General features: G+C 32.8%; 3 non-coding genes across 3 annotated transcripts; 2 read left to right on the forward strand and 1 right to left on the reverse strand.

Annotated features, from left to right (window-relative positions):
• The first annotated feature begins 1,205 nt into the window (after window positions 1–1,205).
• TRNAS-GGA (transfer RNA serine (anticodon GGA)) lies at window positions 1,206–1,292 on the forward strand. Its single transcript has one exon. It is a non-coding gene; the product is annotated as a tRNA-Ser (tRNA).
• Window positions 1,293–2,552: 1,260 nt separating this feature from the next.
• Window positions 2,553–2,625, reverse strand: TRNAT-UGU (transfer RNA threonine (anticodon UGU)). The gene has a single exon. It is a non-coding gene; the product is annotated as a tRNA-Thr (tRNA).
• Window positions 2,626–4,230: 1,605 nt separating this feature from the next.
• Window positions 4,231–4,303, forward strand: TRNAF-GAA (transfer RNA phenylalanine (anticodon GAA)). The gene has a single exon. It is a non-coding gene; the product is annotated as a tRNA-Phe (tRNA).
• The last annotated feature ends 1,532 nt before the right edge of the window (window positions 4,304–5,835 follow it).

Raw genomic sequence — 5,835 nt, forward strand, 5'->3', positions numbered from 1 at the left:
CTCTAAATTTCCAGGAATTAGTCACTTCAACAGTCTTCGATGGTTATACAGGTATCCAAAATACAAACGAGATGGATGTTTGTTGTCCCAACCATTTTTCTAAGTTCCGATCCCGATAAGGAAAAGGTATAATTTATAACAAAGTTTTCGTGTTGTTGATTCCTAGGTGTAGTGCTTCTTCCCCTCTGCTACCTATTTTTACTAGTGAATATTTTTACTAGTGGAGTAGGGTTGACTTAATCCATAGGTTACACCTTTCGCTTAATACTAGAATCGACAATTCTAGCATCTAAGGTTACATTAATCGGGGATACACGACAGAAGGAATTTTTTGATTTTAAATTGCACCTCCAAGAAGCGTAGATTTATTTCAATTATTGTTTTCTTTCTATCCCGAATACTGTGTCTTTCTACTAAGACGGAGAGCGGTAAAGAAAATTGAAAAAAAAAAAAAATCAAATCGCACCATCTCTGTAATAGGTGAATGCCTCTTTTTCCCCGGAAGTTGTCGGAATTATTCGTAATAAGATATTGGCTACAATTGAAAAGGTCTTATCGATAAAATTTCCATTTATCCCACCAGATCTAGGCATCGGTAACAACCCCATTCTATAATTTCTTTTAATTACCTCTCGTGAGAAAATGATCCCACAAACAAAGGAATTGCATAGTACGAAATAACATAAAAACGGATTCATTAAAAAATCCCACTCGATATTAAAATTGTTTCTTTTTGATTTCACAGGAATCAATAAAAGAGAAGAAATATTTCAATCCGGTTAAATTTCATCCAAATGTAGTAGGATCAGAATGAAGAGAACTATTCTGATTTCAGCGAAGTTGAAGAAAAAAAGAATTTTATTTATCTGACTGGGGTAATTCTAGAAGTTTTTTGATTGAATTATGATACAAAAAAGAGCAAAAAGAATCGAATAATCATTCTATGATTCATAACTTGTGACTAGATATATGTATGGGATAAACAGTTGTTGGTGAAAAATCGAAAACTGTAAAAGTCGAATTTTTAGAAAAAAGGAATCATAGTTTAAAAAACTAAATAGAATCATGAGCTAAAAGTATCCATTAAACATAGTTAAAAAAAAATTATTTGTATAGTTAGAATTGGTTGGACGTGCCTATCAAAAAAAAAATTGAATATTAATGACTCACTATTAACTCGGTTTCTGGGCCATAATCATTCTGTAGGAGAGATGGCCGAGTGGTTGAAGGCGTAGCATTGGAACTGCTATGTAGGCTTTTGTTTACCGAGGGTTCGAATCCCTCTCTTTCCGTACTAATTCAACAATGTTACTGACCACAATGTATCAAATCAAATAACAATCGATACTATTATTCCAACGGTTAGACCTTTATGGATTCTTTATTTCGAATTTTTGTGGTACGGAAACGAAAAGACTGGAAAGAATGCACAAGAGATGAAAATCCCCCTACCGATCAATGATAGATGAATGATAGAAAAATTTCCGGATCAAAACCTTACTTTCCTTCGGTCTCTTTACTTAGACTTCGGCGAAGGGGAGGACGAAATTGTCCGAACCCTTGTTTTTTAGTTAGGTTTAAGTCTGACGAGAATAATATTCTACAACGAGCAATTCATTTATTTTTAAACTGACCCATTTACTATCTATTATTTGATTGACTAATCCTTTATATTGCAATGGCTGAAGAGTCAAATGTTTTGGCAATTCCTGAGGGGGGGATGAATCAAGATAATTTTGAATCAGTGTTCTCGATTTTTTTTCATCTTTTGCTGTAATAATATCTCGGGGTTTGCACCGATAACTTGGTATATCCACTATAGAACCATTAACTAAAATATGTCTATGATTAACTAATTGTCGGGCTTGAGGAATAGTCGAAGCCATACCCAATCGAAAAAGGATGTTATCCAAACGCATTTCAAGTAATTGTAGTAAAACTTGACCCGTTGATCCTTTGGCTTTTCCGGCGATACGAACGTATTTAAGTAATTGTCGTTCTGTAAGACCATAATGAAAACGCAATTTTTGTTTTTCTTCTAAACGAATACGATATTGAGATTTTTTACCGGAACGCGATTGGTTTTTAAGATCGTTTCCGGTTTTGGGCCTTTTACTAGTTAGTCCCGGTAAAGCCCCCAGACGGCGTATTTTTTTGAAACGAGGCCCTCTGTAACGCGACATAAAGACTCCTTATTTTATTTTATTTAAATTTCATAAACATTTTATTTTATTTAAATTTCATAAACTTAAATGAAAACTAAATGATAAATATTATAAATGAAGTGAAATCCAGTAAAGTATTGTACTACAAAACAAAGAATAATTAGATAACTTGGATCAATATCCGGATCCTATTGTATATGTAAATGATATAAAAAAGTAAGAGTTCCTTTCTTGATTTGTTCTACAGAAATAGAACCCCTCCTTTAGTCATAAAGGTAAGTAAGTTCCTACGACATCATAGATCGGTGACCTTTGAAAAAGGGTAAGAAGTCGTTTCTTTATTTATTTGATTTATCAATTATGTCAAAAATAAAATCAATAGAGAAAAGCCGGCTATCGGAATCGAACCGATGACCATCGCATTACAAATGCGATGCTCTAACCTCTGAGCTAAGCGGGCTCACATAACAGAAATGTTACATGCATAGTAATTTACTAAATTACTGGGATCTTAGCTATTCCTAATTAATATGAATATAGAATCTAATTTCATTTCAAATAAATATTCAATATTGGAATTGTTCTATTATAGAACATAATAATTAATATAACGATTAATAGAATATAGCGATAGAAAATTTTGATCTATTTATCAAATGGATGTGTATCAATAATTAATGTGTTAATCTTAATTGCATTTAATGCAATTGAGATGATAATGAAGCGTTTCTATGTTTTCATTCTGAAAGGTGGAAGATAAGACGAACAAGGGAATCGACCGTTTAAGTATTAAATTTTTTACTAAAAAAATAATAGAAAGAGGGGCAAATATATATGTTCATATATCTATCTATATTGATATATATTGAATTGCAGATACAGAAATGATAGAATCATTTTGGATCGGAACAAATATGGGTCTCCGATAGAGAAGAGAGAGATGAAAGAAGATAGACAAGAAATCCAATAGGAGGAAACACTTTTCAATAGAGGAATCGGTATTCTAATGACTTGAGTGGTTCCAGTATAATACAAATGAAAGAAAACGGGGAAGGACATCATAATGCGATACTAATCTTAAAAGAGGGGGATATGGCGAAATCGGTAGACGCTACGGACTTAATTAGATTGAGCCTTGGTATGGAAACCTACTAAGTGATAACTTTCAAATTCAGAGAAACCCTGGAATTAAAAATGGGCAATCCTGAGCCAAATCCTTTTTTCCGAAAAAAAAGGGTAGGTGCAGAGACTCAATGGAAGCTGTTCTAACACAAATGGAGTTGACGACGTTGCGTTAGTAAAGGAATGAATCCTTCCATCGAAACTCCAGAAACGATGAAAGATAAACGTATTACGTACTGAAATACTATATTGATTAATGACAACTCGAATCTCTATTTTTTATATTTCTATAATTTTTTATATTTATATTTATATATATATATAAAATTATATATAAAAATGAACGAATTGTTATGAATCGATTCCAAGATCTACAAGTTGAAAAAATAATCGAATATTCATTGATCAAATCATTTACTCCATCATAGTCTGATAGATCTTTTGAAGAATTGATTAATCAGATCGAATAGAATAAAGATAGAGTCCCATTCTACATGTCAATAACGACAAAAATGAAATTTATAGTAAGAGGAAAATCCGTCGACTTTTAAAATCGTGAGGGTTCAAGTCCCTCTATCCCCAAAACCCTAAAAAGGCCCGTTGGCCTCTTTAATTATTTATCCGTTCATTAGCAATTCAGACTTTGTTATGTTTCTCATTCATTCGACTCTTTCACAAGCGTATTTGAGCGGAAATTTGATTTCTTATCACAAGGCTTGTGGTATATATTCTATATGATAGACGTACAAACGAACATCCTTGCGCAAGTAATCTGTGAAATTTGAATGATTAACTGTCTACTGTACTGAAACTTCGAAAGGCTTATCCAAGCCCTGAAATTTCGTATATCTTCAAAAAGAAGACTTTGGAATACCTTTTTTCTTATTTACAATTGACATAGACCAAAGTCATCTATTAAAATAAGGATAATGTGTCGGAAATGGCCGGGATAGCTCAGTTGGTAGAGCAGAGGACTGAAAATCCTCGTGTCACCAGTTCAAATCTGGTTCTTGGCACATCATGAATTTGTATGAGTATCTATTCTACGGATTCATTAATAATATAGATCATGAAAAATACTGATACATGATGATGTCTGGAAATCTACCCTTTAACTAAACTATATATATTTTTTACTCTATTTATAGATGTCGAAAATAGACAAGTAAAGATAAAGAGGATATTTATAGAAATATGTAAAGGATGTATATAGATATGTAAAAGAAAAGAATTTTCTTTTGTTTCCTCTTCTTTTTTATTTGTTCATACTCTGTCTCCTGGCGTTCAATTCCTATTTTATACATATTTGAAAGTTTCAATTAGTTCCTTATAAGACCCAAAAGTCTAGTCTAGGGGAGTTGAAAGGCGGGAATGGCCAAGATTCATCTCAGATACAGTACAAATAGAATCCGATTCTCTTTTCATATTATATTTCTTCATTTCACCCTATGTGACTTTTTAAAGCACATCTATAAGTCATATGCGTGATACATAGTTCATAATGCAGAACTCATTTAGTTCATCCTATTAGCTTGTGGCTCATCCAAAATAAGTATCTTACAAATTGGATAATCTCACCAAATCTCTAATTGTATTTTTTTTAATCAATAATAATAAGATGAATGAGACTTCAATTACTATGCTATATCTATAAGAGAACGTAAAAATGTATTTGAATATCTTGAGTTGTCGAAGTGAAGATTAGTTTCGTATTATTTAATGAGCATCTTGTATTTCATAAAAATTGGGGGCAATATAATCCTTACGTAAGGGCCATCCTACCCAACTTTCAGGCATTAAGATACGCTTTAGACGTGGATGATTATCATAAGAAATTCCCAACATATCATAAGATTCCCTTTCTGGAAAATCCGCACTTTTCCAAACCCAGAAAACAGACGGAATTTTAGGATTTATCCTTGCGGCAAATACTTTTATGCATACCTCTTCCGGTTGATCTATACCATACTCGATTCTCGTAAGATGATACACACTAGCTAACAGTCCGCCTGGTGCTACATCATAAGCACATTGGGAACGTAGATAATTGTAACCATATACATATAAAATGACTGCAATGGAATGCCATTCCTCGGGCTTTATTTGTAAAGTCTCTATTCCTTGGTAATCGAAACCCAAAGATCTATGAACCAGTCCATGTTTGACTAGCCAAGAAGACAAATTACCCTGCATCTTCTCCCCCCCCCCATTTTTTTATTTTTATTTGTATAAGTATTTCCCATTTACAATGAAAAATTGATGAAGATTCACTCGTTCTTTGCTTTGTTATTCTGTACAAAAAAAGTATACGGCCTAATTTACTAATTCGTAGGAAGAGACTGCACTTTTGTATTTGAAAAAAGTTTCAGGAGGGATGATCTCTGAAGTAGATGATGGTTGATAGAGTAATCCTTGATCGTAATTTCCAGTATTAGTACTTGGGCCAACATGAAATTTGTGATTGGTAGTAAAACACCGATTTTCCTCTTGAGACTTAATTCGATCTTCATAGATTTCTCGAGATATTTTCTTACGAAGTTTTGTTATA

This window comes from Cucumis melo, unplaced genomic scaffold (genome assembly GCF_025177605.1).
Source record: "Cucumis melo cultivar AY unplaced genomic scaffold, USDA_Cmelo_AY_1.0 utg000436l, whole genome shotgun sequence".
NCBI lineage: Eukaryota > Viridiplantae > Streptophyta > Magnoliopsida > Cucurbitales > Cucurbitaceae > Cucumis > Cucumis melo.